This window comes from Cyprinus carpio, chromosome A3 (assembly GCF_018340385.1).
Source record: "Cyprinus carpio isolate SPL01 chromosome A3, ASM1834038v1, whole genome shotgun sequence".
NCBI lineage: Eukaryota > Metazoa > Chordata > Actinopteri > Cypriniformes > Cyprinidae > Cyprinus > Cyprinus carpio.
This window is the reverse complement of record NC_056574.1, coordinates 29,353,356-29,371,461: the sequence shown is the minus strand read 5'-3', so window position 1 is coordinate 29,371,461 and position 18,106 is coordinate 29,353,356. Positions and strand designations below refer to the sequence as shown.

At 35.1% G+C, this 18,106-nt stretch overlaps 1 long non-coding RNA gene across 2 annotated transcripts in view; it reads left to right on the top strand.

The window, feature by feature from the left end:
• LOC122138032 overlaps positions 1–18,106 on the top strand; it is a 230,533-nt gene that overhangs the window by 14,380 nt on the left and 198,047 nt on the right. For both annotated transcript variants that reach the window (XR_006155265.1, XR_006155266.1), the window contains one exon: positions 12,086–12,229. This is a non-coding gene — a long non-coding RNA (uncharacterized LOC122138032). The remainder of the gene's footprint in view (positions 1–12,085; positions 12,230–18,106) is intronic.

The window sequence follows — 18,106 nt, the reverse complement described above, 5'->3', positions numbered from 1 at the left end:
GCATCTAAAGTCTGTGTGTTCTTTAAAATGAATCTGTTTTTCCTTTAATCTCTAGGTAACATGAAGGTCTACTGGCCTTTTTGGTTGATCATGAGAACATGTTGGGGTTTCTGGTGCATGAAAGCTTAGTGTCTCTTACACCTTCTAAAGCTTTGGTGTGGATCTCTGGTCTAGTGAAAACAAATCAAATGTAATGAAAGCTGCATGAAAGCTTAGAGTCTCTTACACCTTCTACAGCTTTGGTGTGGATCTCTGGCCTAGTGAAAACAAATCAAATGTGAAGTGTGTCAGAAGAGACAGATTGATGTGTCTCTCATCTCCAGCCTGACTGAACATAGCTCATCATTACTGTCAACACAGAGAGAAAGAGAGAGGGGAAAGAATTGAGAGAACAAATGAGTGAGAAAGACACTAGAAAGACAAGATGGGTTTAGACTCAAATGTTTGAAGCAAAGGGTTAGATGAACTTGACAGTATAAGTGAAAACCATAAAAGCTTTGTTCGTCTTCGGAACACAATTTAAGATATTTTGGATGAAAACCGGGAGGCTTGTGACTGTCCCATAGACTCCCAAACAAATAACAGTGTCAAGGTCCATAAAAGGTATGAAAGTCATCGTCAGAATACTCCATCTGCCATCAGACGTGCAATCTGGGTTATATGAAGCGACGGGAACACTTTTTGTAAGGGAAGAAAACAAAAATAATGACTTTATTCAACAATTCCTTTGTCAACAGTCTTCTCTGTCTCTACATATCACCGTACGCTGCGTATGCTCTTCTGTAATCCATGCCACAAGGGTGCACTGTTTCTACGTGTATTTAGCTTTGATTTGAAATAAAACAGCGCATCCTTGTGGCGCGGATGACACAGAAGAGCATACGCAGCGTACGGTGATATGTAGAGACAGAGAAGACTGTTGACAAAGGAATTGTTGAATAAAGTCATTATTTTTGTTTTCTTCGCTTACAAAATGTATTCCTGTATTTTCATACAACCCAGATTGCACGTCTGATGGCAGATGGAGTATTCCACTTTCATACCTTTTATGGACCTTGACACTGTTATTTATTTTGCAGTCTAAGGGACAGTCACAGGCCTCCTGGTTTTCATCCAAAATATCTTAAATTGTGTTTCGAAGACGACCGGAGCTTTTACGGGTTTAGAACGACATGGGGGTAAGTGATTAATGACAAAAATTTTCATTTTGGGGTGGAGTATCCCTTTAAGGTTTGGCAGGTTAGCATTAGCACACATCCATGGTAGAAGTCGTAACTACACTGCCTGGCTGCAAAAACCAGGAATGAGTCTAAAAACCTGAAAAGTTGTTGCCATTTTTGCATTTCTGGTTCCGTCGTTTCAAACTCACTGAAATGGTTTCTGCTTAAATGAGTCAACACAAGCTCAAGATATTTTCACTTTGTAGTCTATGACATAAATACCCTACTTCTGTTTGGTGTATTAAAAAGGCGGTTGCTAACAAGTGGCTAAATGGAAGTACAGTAGCTGTCGGGGGACATTAAACATCATTACAATGAACATAAATACACATCTACTCACTAGTATGCTTTTTTGATATTCACACATCTGTCAGTGTAGTTTAGCCTAAATCTCCAAATACTTTTTTTGTGGCCACTGTATGTTGTTTTGGATGAAGTGGATGTTTCTACTAAATGGCCTTCATCACACAAGATAAATCAGTCCTCTTTCAGTCTATTATGTTGTTAGTAGTCAGCAGTTGTTGACCTCGCAGCTCTTGTGGCACTAAAGGAAAAAAGTTCATTTCTCTTAACATCAGCACTTATTCTCTCTCACTACTTTTGTGCATTTCTGGCAGCCACTTGTGTAGACCATCCTGTCTGTGTATCCATTTGTGACAGACTCATGCGGGCCAGACAGTGGAAAAAGAAAGTGAGGGGGGATGAAATGAAAGACTGACAGACAGTCAGTCCGACAGAGAGCCAGTCTTTCCTTTGAGAGCATCTGAACATCCAGCGCCAAAGCTAATGAGTGGTAAACAGCAGTAAACCGGAAACTATGGAGAGAATGTCTTAAATCTGCTTGCAGTGGAGTGTATTAAATGAGTGTGTGTGCATGTGGTTGGGTTTGAGTGCATATGTTTGTTTATTATTGAATAAGGAGAATGAGGACTCTGGGCAGTAGGGAGCCTCTCCTAAGTGTACTTGGAGCCAGTCAAAGGTAATTAAGACTCAAATTAGGGCTGTTTGCTGAAGAGCTTTACATATTGCACGTGTTGTTTCATGGTGCATGTGGCACTGCTTTGTTACAGTCAGTGAGGTGTCTGCAGTGTTCTTTTTAGTTGGTTTATACCATATCTCTAGTAGTTTACAATCACTTGTATTTGTAAACTAAAAATTTGTTAGTTTGTTTTAGTCATAGTTTCTGCCTTTTGACACATTTAAATTTAATAATTATTTTGTCTGATTACTAACTAACTCTCTGGAATACTTGATTCTGATTTGTCAGTCAGTCAGATATTTCCTAATATTCACTGTTGTCCATGCACTGCTTTAGAGCTACTTTCATGTCTATTGTATGACTCACGCTATCTCGTTTTCACACAAACACTACTAATGCCATACTGCATCTTAGTTATCGGTTCTAGTGAAAATGACTTTAGAGCACTTCAGTATTCATATTTCTGAAATATTGTTGCGGTGTCTTGTTACTACACCAAATATTTTGTAAATTGGAATGGACTGTTTTTTTCCCCTAAGCTTTAAGGTAATATATAGGTAATATTTTAATACTTCATGTCCACATTTTGTAACAATTTAATAATAATATATACTTGTTGATGTAATAAGTCATATTACATCTTATTCAAGTATGTTTTTGAAAAAATTTTACAAAAATTTTTACTAAACATGTTTGTGTGTGTATGTGCATATATATATATATATATATATATATATATATATATATATATATATATATATATATATATATATATATATATATAGTATATACTATATATATATATATATATATATATATATATACTTTTTTCATCAAAAGTATATTTTAATCAAGATTTTTTTTCACATTTAGTTATCAGTATAATACATATTTTTTCATCTTGTTTAAATAAACTGATTTTAATAAAATACTGTCGTATTACATTATATTCAATAATTATATATTTTTCTACAGTTTTTTTGCTGCAGTTTTACTGTGTGAGTGTGTGCATGTGTGGGTGTGTGTGTGTGTATTTATATATATATATATATATATATATATATATATATATAAATAAATATATATATATATATATATATATATATATATATATATATATATATATATATATATATATATAGTAAAACTGACAAGAAATCATAATTGAATATGACATAACATACATACATATATTAATATGTATGTATTTATATTCTTTCCTCTTTTTCATCTACAGTATGTTGTACTCAAAAAAAAAATTCCCTTTTGATTGTCATCATGATGCAAATTTTACATCTCATTATCATTGATGAATTCAATAAAAAAACTTTAACATTCTGTTGATGAGTTTAACACTGGGTAAATGCGAAATGCGTAGAAAGTTTTGTGAAATTAACTGCTGTAGCTTTAACATGGGGTGTCCGATTCTGCTCCTTGAAGGCCAGCGTCCTGTAGAGTTACGCTCCAACACACTTACAAGTTTCTAGTGAGTCTGAAGACCTTGATTAGCCAGTTCAGTGATGTTTAATTAATTGGAGCTAAACTGTGCAGGACAGTGGTCCTCCAGGAATGGGTTTGGACACCCCTGTGAGAAGAGAATCTAAGAAAAGACTAGAAGAATCACATTATTGTAAGTCTCCCAAGCTAAACCCTTGGAGCAGTTTGCCCTCTCTGGCCTTCAATCAAGAGAGGGTGGTGGAGGGGGGACCAGAAAAAACATCCTTGTGAGTTTTACGATCTGGGAATATCAGAGGAACCCCGCTGCGGAGCTGCAGGTGAGAAGAGAGGAAGAATGGCAGGGTTCCAGAGCCGTACGAATATAAGCACCGATCCACATGTCAGGGATGCACACATCAAGCCAAATATCGACGGGAAATGGCCCTGTGACGTGACTGACGACCCTGAGCACTGACCTCTTTGAAAGGGCGTTTCGTAGGCACAGGAGGGGATGGGGAGACGTGTGAAGTCAAGGCAACAAATCCAAAGGAGCCGCTGTGCTCAGAAGGCCATTATGTCTCTGTCAGGGAATTCCTGCGAGCTTGTGGCCCGATGCCTGAATGTCCGCTCCCGTCACCGGAGTGATCTGTCTGTGTGTCGCACCGCAGGGGGTGGGACGGCCTGCAGGAAACCAGCCAGGCCTTGTGGGAGGGGTGGAAAATCTTGAGCTCTCACTCTGGCATCTTGAGAAAATTAATTTCTGCACCTTGGACTAAATTATGGAGTGGGATGGCCCTTGAGAATCTTTAAGGGGCATTGGTTTATGTGTGTGTGTCGTGATGTCAGTCAGCTGGTATCCTGCTGCATGGACTTCCTGTCTGTCTTTGTGCTGTTTCCTCTAGGTTAGGAAAGCTAGTTTCCTTACATGTTTTCCAGCAGAGTTTCCAATTCAAACACATGCACATTTACTTACTGTATCTAAATGAGGACAAACCAAACTGCTGCTAAACACGTTGTTTTTATGTAAAGCTCAGGGGAATTGCTACAGACTAAAGCTGTGTTAATGCCAATACAAATGTTTGGGGTGATAAACGTTTGGTAACACTTTATTTTAAAGACCAATTCTCGCTGTTAATTAGTTGCTTATTAGCATGCATGTTGGCTGTTTATTATTACTTATAAAGCACATATGACTTATTAACTACAACTTTTGCCTCCATAAACTGCCTATTTGCTGCTTATTAATAGTTAGTAAGGTAGTTGTTAAGTGTAGGTATGGAAGCAATCTAAAATATAGTCATGCAGAATAAGGCATTAATATGTGATTTATAATTAATAAGAAAACAGCCAATATGGCAGCAATATGCATGGTAATAAGCAACTAGTTAATGGTGAGAATTGGTCATTAAACTAAAGTGTTAACTCTTCTTTTGTGTTCAACAGAAGAAAGTCATACAGGTTTGAAACAGTTTGAGGGTGAGCAAATGATGACAGAATTGTCATTTTTGGGTGAACTATCCCTTTAAGGCCTGTTCACACCAACACTAATATTATGTACAAAATTTGGTCCATTTTCCTATCCATTTACATTGCATTTTTAGAATTGAGAGAAAAAAAAAAAAAACCCTCCATGTATAATTTTTGTCTTTGAGCATGTCTCCAAATCAGGTTTTGTCAGATGGGGACATTTTTCCGTCTATAGTTTAGCCAAGTAAAACCACACACACACTCTTGTTAACACATAAGATTCACACTTTCAGAGTTAGATGCTCACATACAACAAGATACATTCATTATTTCATCAATTTATCAAGCATTAAATCAACCCAAACCTGCTAATGCTATAGTTACAACAAATAAACAAACCGATAAATGGAAAATGACCAAAAAAAAAAAAGTTAAAATGTCTGTAATTGGAAATAAACAGACAACGGCATCACTTACAGCTATGTTTTTTTTTCTTTTGTTTTTTTTTTGTGTACAGGATGTTCTTTCTTATTATAGTGGACAGTTTGCTAAGCTCTTACTGAGTCATTAAGCGGCAGCATTAGCACATTAGCTTCCTGCGTCTGTTCAATCTGTAGCCTCTGGGTTACTGCCTCCCTGCTGGCTAACTGAAGATGCGTGTTGTCAATAAAACATGAGACGCTTGTCTGTAATGACAGCTCCACCACTAAATTGTTCTCATTACGTCTCATAAACTTTCCTCTCTGTTTAAATGAGTATTACATATAGCATTTATCCTAGTTGTGATGCTGCGTATATGTCATAGTGTTGTTTAGAAACAGAATGAATGTTAGTCTGTCAGGAATGTTTAAAGATGATGGGACTTGAATAAATTGTAGATGAATGGAAAACCATGAGATATAAAACGAAAAGGCTGCTGCATTTGATGCCTGAAATATTTAATGGAAAATTATGAATTTATGCAAGATTTTGTTGCATTCAATAATAATAAAATTGATACTTACTGTGCATACATTGTGTATATTAAACCATGTTACATATACATATAACACTTGAATATGTGTTATACAACAGTTCATAAGTTTAGGGTTGGTAAGTTTTCTTTAATTAAAATTTTAATGAAAGAAAAATATATATATATATTATTAATGTTAGAAATCATTCTAATATGCTGATTTGGTTCTCAAGAAACATTTATTATTGTTATCAATAATATTGGATAACATTCAGGACTCTTTGAGTTCAAAAGAACAAAATTTCTTTAAAATGTAAATCTTTTGTAACATTATAAATGTCTTTACTGTGACTTGATCAATTTAATGCATTCTTGCTGGAAAAAGTATTAATTTCTTAATATATGTACTTACCTCAAACATCTGAAAGGTTTTTGTGTATATGTGTGTGTGTGTGTGTGTGGTGTGTGTGTATATATATATATGCGTATATATATATATATATATGTGTATATGTGTATATATATATATATATATATATATATATATTTTTTATAACACACGCTCACTATGTGTTTCACACACACACACACACACATATATATATGTGTGTGTATATATATGCATACTGCACTATATTATATGTATCTATTTTTACACATTTATTTTTGTAATTCATAATTCATTTACTTTTTACATATCATTTTGTTTATTTATTTATTTACAATTAAAAATATTAATAATAAATAAATAAATTACATATCCAGATAGCATGGGCTTAAAATTAACAATTTGGGCCTTCATTCAGTGCTTTCTCTTGCTCAATATTTAATTCATTCTAGGTGTATGTGAACATGTTTGAGCTGAAACCAGAGAACAGCCCTTTCCAGATATGTATACCCAGCTCCATGTAAGTCTGCCAGGCCACTGTCAAACTCAACACATTCATCTCCATGGCATCTTTTCAAAGTATTGGCCAATATGACTATCCCTCACTGCCAGTGTTTCACAGCCAGGCCCAGCGGTGCTTCTCCCTGAACGGCGATAGAGTGTTAAAAGCACTTTCGACAAATAATTTCAGCTCCCGCACCAGGGTTGACTTTGTTGTAATGTAGTATATCTGAACCACTGGCATGCTTTCCTAGGTGCTCCGTTTCTGAGTTTTGTCTGTCTGGGACGAATCCAGAAGAGGCCACAAACTCCTCCTCCTTTCACTAAATCAAGAGCAGGGAGATTTCCAGCCTTCAACAATATAGCTTCGCGTAACGTTGTATATAAGCAAGTCTTCATAATTTGTGAGTTTTTGGTAATAGGCCAAGTCATGCTAGTAATTTAATTACAGATTTTGTGCAAGTTGTAGTCTCTTTCTTTCAGTAGTTTCTGCTGATTCAGTAATCAACCGATTGGTTCTCTTAGTTATTAGATCTCACTGTCACTTTACCCTCTTGTACAGAAATTTTTCTGGGTTGCTTTGTTGGTTTATGAGCTTAGGAGAGATTTTGATTTGTGCTATTCTAATTAGTCATGGATTTAGAGGTTTGCTGAGGTATTTGTGACGTGTAAACATATATGAACAGCTCTTTTTCATTGGCCTGCATTGATTTCTAGCATCTTGGGCAAAAAATACAAGAATAAATTGCTTTGTTGTTTAATCTAGCTTTGAGGAATTTTGTCTAGGAGGATGTCTGACTGTTTACTACACTGAAAAAAATTGGTGTACAGACTATTTTCACTCAGAAGTAGTTCCACAGGTATAAAGAAATGCAAGTAACATTAAATTAAACATGCAGTTTTGAAGTAGAAAGACAGTAACAGCATTTTCAGATTTTGTAAGCCATACACCAATAATCTTTGTTTTATTTACAACTTTTAGCCTATAGTCTATAGGTTTTTTGTACAGTATATGGCAATGGTCCAAGAATTGTCTTTGACCTTTTTAAACCTGCACATACCTGGTTGAATAAGCTTTAGTCAGTGGAAATTGTAATAAATTATCAATAAGAACATCCTTAATGATTATGATACTGACTATGACACAATGTGTTATGGGAAACTATCTAATAAAGCAAGTTTCTAGAGCCAAGACAATGAAAACATTTTACATAAGACCTTGATAAAGGGCTCAATAAAATTTCCTTTTTTTTTTAGACAGCGGTTTGTGCACTAAATAAATATAATGTATTCATGTGGTTAATATTTAATTTCACAGCATATTTATTTGGATACAGGCCCATGAGCTCTGTGAATACATTAGCTCTCTCCACTGCTATTATATTATGTAAGATATATAATGACCACATAAATAAGTTATTTCTGCAGGGTCTGTTAGACAGACCAACTCCTGTTGAAGTTATTGCTAATACAGAGTGAATTCTCATTATTAGAGGTGATCTCATTGGTGAAATGCATTCATGTGAAACCACAAGGAGTTCTCTTCTGATGTCTGCTTCGATATGTGACCATCGGAGGGAAGCGTTGGCACGCTTAACGCTGTAGAACAGATGGACAGTTTATAGTTAAAGGGCACCTAAGACCCGCTCTAACGTCCCACCGAGGACGGAGACTGAGCCGGCTCCACATGCATGGAAATGACCAGAGTTTTGGCTCCTCTACTGTCAGAAATCTGTTGGTTTTAATTTAATCTAATGTTTATGCGGCTTGTTTTGTGACAGGCTGGGCAAGTTTGGGCTATTTGAGCTCTCAATTCTCAAATGATCCATTTAAGTAATGCCTGGCAAAAGAGTGTGAACCATATAGTGGTGTTATTTATTTATTTATTTATTTATTTATTTATTTATGCATGCTTTTGTATCTGTGTTGAGTGGAATATAAGGAGTACAGGCTGATTGTTTCAATGAAACAATTTGATTCAATTTTCCACTCAATAAAATTAGCCATCAGGACTCAGGCTCTCCAACCGTCCACAGTCCCTCATTTCCAGATTCTGCTCCTAATTGAACGAGTTTATGTACTTGTCTGCGAGAAATTGGAAAAATTCATCACCTGGAAAATGTGATATTTTTCTCCCTCCCGGCTGTGCACAGCTTGTTTTGTCCTCCCTCTACCCCCTCTCTTTTACTTCATCAAAATGATGAGCCACTATGAAATTAATATAGTGACATTTGCACGCAAGTGTGTGTGTTCAGATTTGTTGTGGGAATTATTACAGAATCTGTACTAATTTAATTAATGATACTAATAGGTAGAAATTTCTAATCACTTTGCAAGCGAAGACAAATTACAATTAACAGATCTTCCTTACTGTTGACGTTGGCATAAATATTACAGTTGTGCTCATAAGTTTACATACCCCTTGAAGAATATGCAAAATGTTAATTTTCACAAAATAAGAGGGATCATGAAAATTGCATGTTATTTCTTTATTTAGCACTGTCTTGAATAAACTATTTCACATAATGGATGTTTATAATATACTCCACAAGACAAAATAATAACTGAGTTTATAAAAATTGACCCGTTCAAAAGTTTACACACCCTTAAATCTTAATACTGTGTGTCATTTCCTGGATGATCCACGACTGTTTTTATGTTTTGTGTTAGTTGTTCATGAGTCCCTTGTTTGTCCTGAACGGTTCAGCTGCCTGCTGTTCTTCAGAAAAAGCCTCCAGCTCCTGCACATTCTTTGGTTTTCCAGCATCATCTTCATATTTGACTGCTTTCCAGCAGTGGCTGTATGATTTTGAGAACCATCTTTTCACTCCGAGGACAGATGAGGGACTCATACATAACTATTACAAAAGGTGAAAACATTTACTAATGCTCAAGAAGGAAACATGATGCATCCTTTGAACAGGATGAGGATGTGTACATTTTTCTTATTTAAAATAAATGTATGTGCATGAAAGTTGATTGTTTGAGAGAAAGTGAGAGAGTGTGTCCATGCATGAAAGTTGACTCTGTAGGAGTGAGTGAGAGAGAGAGATAAAAGAGAGGATTGTGAGATAGATGAAAGAGAAAATGCTGTACGATCTGCCATCTGTGTGCAGGGTTCCTCTCCTGTGCCCCATATGGCCAGTAGAGATGAGCTACAACACACACACTCACTCTCTCGTATGCACAGATGCACATGCTCACACACACATTTATGGCGCATCTTAAAACTTAATTATCCAGCCTTTTTGTTCCAAGTCAGGGAAGCGATGCTTCTTTTGTAGCAAATGAAAAGATTTCATAATAATGAATGATATCGATGAGGTTGATGACATCACTGTATCCTTTTTTGGAGTGTTGAAGCTGCTTTAAAATGGTTGCAAGTGAAGTTACAAGCTATTACCTTTCTGGGAGCAGTACCACAAAAAAACAAAAAAAAAAACTTTTCATACAGGTTCAATTAAATGATTCATCTGAATGAACTGATTCACTAAATTGAATCAGAATTCCCAGTGCTTCATTTGGGGGAACTTTTAAAAAACAAATAAAAAATTAGCCAAACAGAAATTAGCAATGTAGCTTTTTGTTCTACACAACTTATAATTAGAGACTGTAGCTCTGAAAAAGCTAGTCTGTAGTTACGGTAAGTTGCATATAGGCTAGAATAGTAACATTAGTAGCAACATTCATTTAAGTTATTCTAACTTATGGGTTTATTCTCACTCAAGCTTCTTAAATGTATTTATTTTTAATGTAATTTTTGTAATTGCTGTAATTGATAAACACCCCTCCACACACTACGGTGAAAAACTGTAATGGACATTTTATGTAATTTTACAGTAAAATACAGTTTTTGGACTTAAAAAAGAACGTATAATTTACAGTGGAAAAATGTACAATTCCCAGTGTACAGTGTAAATTTACATTCCCAGAAATCCCTGCGTTACATTTCACATTTGATGTTTTTTCATTGAAGTAACTGTTTCTTCTTAGTTTTTTCTCATTAGTTATGTTCATTAGGGTTGTATGTTACATCTAATCTTGTTAAATGAATGTTTATTTGCATTACAGTAGTGTTGTGTGTTGTGTTGTGTCTTCATGCACACGTTTTGTGTTCTGTTTTTTTTTTTTTCCCTTTTCGCACACTTCTGAATAAGTGTTATATATTATACTTTGTAGTGATGGACAGGCTCCTCACAGGCTGCCAAAATGAAATGAGCACAATTACCAGGGGCGACAGAGCCTGGCCACATTAGGCTGACCGATCGAGCAGAAACTCACACACATGCGGACACATAGGCAAGAGACGGGTGCAGCCCTAACTCCACACAAAAACCTTTACAAAGATGAGCCACGATAATACATTGAAATCAGTGTAAACTTCATATCCCATGAAATTGAATGTCTACTTTGAGAAGCGTCATGCCCTTTGAAACTGAGGGGGGCATGTGCTCCTGAAGATCTTTGAGCTAAGGAGGGTTTTAATGCTACTTGAAAAAAAAAATTGCCTTTGGTAATTAAGTTGCATAATTATTGTGGTTAAAACTAATTGCTGAATAGGGAGAAAGATGCATATAAAATCAAATTATTATTTGTAGTTATATATTGATTATATTTTGCATATATGTAATTATATAATTTAGTTTCTATATACAATACTGTTCAAAAATACAGTAAAACAGTAATGTGAAATATTACAAATTAAAACTTTTGTTTTCTATTGTAAAATATACAATTTTGATTTATGCCTGTGAATTTTCAGCATCATTACTCCAGTCTTCAGTGTCACATGATCCTTCAGAAATCATTCTGAGATGCTGCTTTGCTGCTCAAGAAACATTTCTTATTATTATCAGTGTTGAAAGCAGTTGTGCTGCTTTATGTTTTTGTGATAATCCTAAGAACACTTGTTCTTTCAGGGTTCTGTGAGTTAAGGATTCAAAAGAACAGCAAGTGTTAACTGCCACTTTTGATCAATTTAATGCCTCCTTGCTGAATAAAAGTATTACTTGATTTCAAAAATCCTTTAATAGGAAGGACTTTCACTGCTTTCTTTTTTTTTTTTTTTTTTTTTTTTTTTTTTTTTAGTATCTTCAGAATTCTGATCATTTTTGTGTTGTTCTGTAACTCTGTTGCAGATAACAAGTTGATCCAGCATTCTTTTGACTGACGTGATGCAGAGACAGAGCTTGGCTCGATCAGGACGTCGTCTCGGCCAGACCCCCGCCGTGCCACCCCAGCCCGCCCACAGCCGATCAATATGACTGGAGTTGGAGAAACAGGTCAGGCAATGCGCTTCCAGTAAGAATAGACTGATAAAATAGTTGGGTAGGTTTTAACTTGCATCTCATGGGTCTGCTAGTAAAATGGCCAAATCAACAGATGGATAAGATACAGTATGCATAGCTTCATTAGTATATATGTGTAAATGCTACAAACAGTGTAGCTACTGAATAAGTTTTTGCTTGCAGGATTTTTCTTTTAAAGGGTTTTACTTTTTAGGTTGTGGTGAAGAAAGTTCATTTGATGTGTACTGCAGGGATCACTGATTTGAATTTGTGTTTGCAGGAGTTTTCTTTACAGGTTGTAATGAAGGATTTTTAACTGTGTTGTAGAAATAACTTATTTGCATTAGCTTCATAAACTGTACTGCTGTAATTGTTGGTCGGCGTGAAGTTTCGGCATTCTGCTTTACTGCTTAGTTCAATCTAAACTTAGCAGAAAATGCACTATAAACCAATTTATCAACACAGTCTTTTTCAATATAGTCTTTTATGAAGCAACATAAAATAAAGGAGTGAATTGCTCAGGAAAAAGACATCATTCGAGTTTGATATAGTGACAGGCACATAAATCGTTTCTATTCAGTAAATCTGACTGAATCCATGTGATTACATGATTAATAGAATGCAATTTGAGGTTTAGGCTCCGTTTTGTGTAGATTAATTACCATTCGGGTGTAATTGCGGATGCTAATGCATTTTAGTTGTGTGACCTTCAGCTAGTAATGTGACATGCTCGTAGTGTGAACACTAATGTGGATCTGTATTTTCCTCTTGCCAAGTTCATGTCAGTTCACTTCATGTGAATTATCTTGTAAAACCTGTGCAGAGATGTTTGTAGTTTTATTCTGGGCATCCAGATCTCCTGAGATGGAGATAAATTACACTCTCCATCCATTTAAAGCCCATGCAGGGGGACACATAATGTTTTCTTTTAATCAGAAAGACCTGTAGTTTATATACAGTATATATAAAAAAACTCCGATTCGGCCCTGTTCATCAGATTTATATTGACATTATTTATTGATGTTCATTACTAAATGTACAGGAGGCTGGATTTAGAGTGCTTGATTTTGGACAAAAGCCACAGCGGCGGTTCTGCTTCGCTTCGTTTGGATTTGGCTCCGAGTCTCTCCAGACAATGGTTGGGTCTTAAATGTCATTTTCCTTAATAGTGCTGAAGTTATGCTGCTCACGGCCGCCCATATCTCACGCTCGCGCTCATATCTCCTGTCCTCCTCATCTGTGCGTGCTGGTACAGAGGCGGATAGAAATGCTTAATTATTAATTGGCTTGTTGTGTTTGTGCCGGGAGGCAATAAATAACGTTCTCGTCTAATGAATAATGGGGTTGGTTCGGGGGCCCCGGCTCAACCGCGGATCCCCACGGTGAGCCATTAACGTTTTACAGTGTCTCCAGCGCTCGGAGGAAGCCGGTTTCCTGCCAGCCCATTACCCGAGCACCAGGGAGGCGGGCGACTGGACCCACTCTGGGGCAACGTGGCCGACCCCGGCGGCCCGAGAGGACAAGTGTGGCCGCAGGGTCGGCCATGGGCCGCTGGAGGGGAACAGAGCGGGTGACTAGTCAAAAAAGTTTTATGGCGAAGTTTGCGATTAGCAGTAAGGCCTAAGGGGTCGAAGGTCTGTTAGTTTTGAGTTGATCAGCATAAGAAATGGATTATTAATACAGAGATGTTTGTGAAGTTATAGCACACCTGGTTATTGAAGTGTTTGGGTCATATAAAGAAATTTGGAGGAAAACAGGAACACTTCTCAAACTCAGCATCTTTATTGATTTTAAAAGTATGCAACAATAAATATTAATAATACACTGGGGGAAAAATAAGAAATGGTGTTGGACTTTGAAACAATTTTTACTCAGAAATCGCTACTAAATTTCAAAGAAACGGCTAAACATGAAATTCTAATGTGGGAAGACTAAAATAGTATTTTCTTGTAAAACATACTCCAATAATTTTTTGGTTATTTAACTTTGAAAAATCATTTTTTTTTTTTTACAAATAGTCCAAATCAATTAAACATCCAGCATTTTTAAATATTGAATAATTTTGTTTTATATTCAATAAGTATTCAGATTCAGCTAATACTGAAAATATTAAAATATAAAAACAAAATATGCAAATAATTTAATAATAATGAATATAAAATATACAAATAAATAATAGCAAAAAACACCCCAAAATACACAAAATGCATTCTTAATAGTAAAAATAGAAATTTTAATTTCTAAAATAATCCAAAACAATGAAATAGCATATTTCTATCTGTTATTAGCTGATATCTCCTGTTTTTTTATATTTAATTTATTATAAATAATATAGATACAAAATATACATACACGCACATATATATATATATATATATATATATATACATATACAAAAAACAAGCACTTCATTGCCTACAATGGAAGAGGTTTCTGCAAGGTGGCTACGTTTATTTGTTTTTTTTTAGTTCTGACGCACATGATGCCACACATCTTACAGTGTCACATCAGCTTATCTCTCTCTCTCCCTCTCTCTGTCTGTACACACACACACACACACACACACACACACACACACACAACTTGTCTCCGTGTCAGTTGATCCGTTCTGAGAGGTCATTTTTCAATAGCATGAGGCAGACAGGTCTGTGCAGGGATCAGATTGATTTGTCCCCAAACTTCATAGCACTGCAGCAGGAAACCTCACAAATCAACACTGTCATACCTCCCGCTGAAGCCCCTCATTCAGTGTGGCTGCACTGTATGTCTATCTGTTTGTATGTGAGTGTTTAAGAAGGTAGAAGAGAGAAAGGCCAAGCAATAGAAAGCATATGTGTGTCCAGAATTATTGTAGTATTTGATTCGTCCTCCTTTTGCTTCACAAGTTTGTGTAAAGCATCTTGTGCTCCAGTGGAAGCAAAAACATCTGACCTTTCTTTCTGATTTCTTTCTTTTTTTTTTTTTTTTTGAAACCCTCAAACTTCCTTTATTTCCAAATTTAATTTTGATTTTGAAACCAGGACAATCAGAGCAGATTCAGACTTGTGGCATTTTATGTGCAGCAGACGTTCTCTATGAATACTCATGTGTGTTTGTCTGTGTGTGCTTGTGTGTAACTGTGCATATGTATGAGTACCTCAATAAATTCAGATTGTCTGTGTTCTGCATGTATATTTCATGCATGTGACTGTGTAGAGCGGGCTGGTTCCTCTCAGAGGTGTGAAGGCGATGTTGAGGTGCAGCGCAGACTAGAAGCCATGTGCCTTCATCAGTATGCATGCTGCGAACCAATAGGCCCGCAGGGGGAAGAGTTAGTGTGCGACACGCATGGCTTCCCTGCTTTAATTTCCCTCCATTTGAGAACATTAGCCCTGACAAAGGCAGAGAGGTACAGAGGGACCACTGAACAAACAGAGTGGAGTCAGGGAGAGAGAGAGGCCTTATGCTTGACAGAAAGACGGGCAGAATAGATGGAGAAAAGAGGAGAATAAGAGAAATCTGAAACTAGATTTTCCCAACATCGTCTTGTGAAAGTAACTCTCTGATACAGCCTTTACTGGAAAGTAGCTTGGCTGTATCGTTGTGCAGTGATGGTGCAGTAGCAGATGGTAATAATTTGGTTCTTTGAAATCTTTTGAAATCCCAGGGTACTTCCAAAAATACTATGGCACTGTCAAAAAATATGCTGGTACCAGTGTGTTTTTGATGTGTTGTATTCATATAGTATGCTATTTATTTTTAATTTTTTTCTAGCATATAAGCATACAAAAACCATTGTATTTTTTTTCTGTTGATAAGTTCCTTCCAGTTTGTTATGCCCATGACACTCGATTCCCATTATCGTTTTATTCAAATGAGCACAATTTGCAATGAAGGTATAGATTTGATCAGTTTGTGTAGAATATGATATTGAATTGTGCACAGTTTTGAAATTACAGAATGCTAATAAGCTGATAATTTTTGAATACTCAGTTTATAGGATTTTATAGTGCATTTAAATGTATCTTTTTCATAATTTAGGGTTATCTCTTTAAGCTGATGATGATGATCTAATTCTTAAAATAGTCCAAATAAATTAAACATCCATTATATTTATATATATTGAATAATTTAGCTTATATTCAATAAGAATTCAGATTCAGCCAATTGTGAAAATTGTTAAACTAAAATATAAAAACAAAATATGCAAAGAATTTAATAATAATGAATATAAAATGTACAATTAATAATACCAAAAAACCCCAAAATACACAAAATGCATTCTTAATAGTAAAAATAGAAATTTTTATTTCTAAAATAATCCAAAACAATTAAGTATCATATTTATATCTGTTATTAGCTGATATCTCCTGTTTTTTATATTTGATTTATTATAAATAATATAAATACAAATTACAAAATATACAAATAATAATAATAGTAAATAATAATAAAAAGCATAAATAAAAAAATCATTCTTAATAGTAACATACTATTTTAATTCTTAGAGTCTTATATTTAATCTTAAATTCCTATATTTATCTGTTATTAGCTGATATCTGCAGGTTTAAATGTGCTTTATGTAATATTTAAAAAAAAATCTATATCAGCTAATACTAAAAATACCGAAATATAAATATAAAAATATAAATGATAAATATACAAAAAAGGTAAACAAAAAATACAAAAAGAGAAAAAAAAAACTTTTAAAAACCAATAATGGAGAAGCAACCTCTATGTTTTTTAATATATTTGTCTCTCAATATTTTGCCTCTCAGTAGCTGGCTGCTGAACCCATTGTCTTGGCATTGCCGTGCTCTATTAGTTGACTTCAGGAACTGTAGTTTCTGAGGATCAGTTGTGTGTGTCTGTGTATGTGTGTTACTGAGAGAGAAATCACTTAAGCGAAAGACCAAGAGGGAAATGTGGCCATCTCCTCTGTGCAGATGGCGGAAAAGAGTCTGGTGTTGAACAATGAGTCACTCAAGCAAGCCGGTGATGGTTTTTACAGACCCTCAAACGTATGAGGCTCTATGGCTCTGTGTAGTTGTTGCAGGTTTGTGTAATGGGTGAGCGCAAATGTTATTTGATATACTGTGTCTGAGTGAACTGCTTCTTGTATGTTTTGTGCCACCTTTTCAATCTCTGCAACTGCAATTTGATAATTAACTCGTTGTTTTTGTTTGTGATTTTAGTAGCAGAGAATGACAAAATAACTGTATACACCATTGTGGGATGAATGAATAATGATTAATATCCATATAAGGGTTGCCAAAAGCTGCACTATTCAACATAATTTTATTTTAAAATTAATTTTTCTGCACTCAGACTTCATAACCTCCCATTTTATATCTATTGTAATATTTGTATATTACTATAAATTATCAAAGTGTTATTATTTATAATTTATTATATGTAATATAATTCTATTTATAAATCTTACATTGTATAATTATAATGAATATTATATTTACAGAATATTATATACACACACACACACACGTGCATATAAATATAATTTGATCATTTATAGAATTTATGTAGTAAAAAATATAATATTTCTATAAATTTATAACTTTAAAATCCCAATATTATTGTAGTTATATAAATATATATGTGTATGTGTGTGTGTGTGTGTGTGTGTATAATTAATATATATATTATTCCAATAATATTATTATAGTAACCAAAAATTTTGTTGTCATTTTAACCTTACACATAGTTTAGATGTTGAGTAATTACTTCTGGTCACATAATGTGGAGTTTTACCTCAAAGCAATGCAACAGGTGCGTCATTGCCATGTTAATGAGTTTCTCAGAGGACAAAAACTGATTTCCTCCCTGCAGCAAAATTACACTTTAACTTCTGCAGGTGGTGTGTGGAGCCTCTGT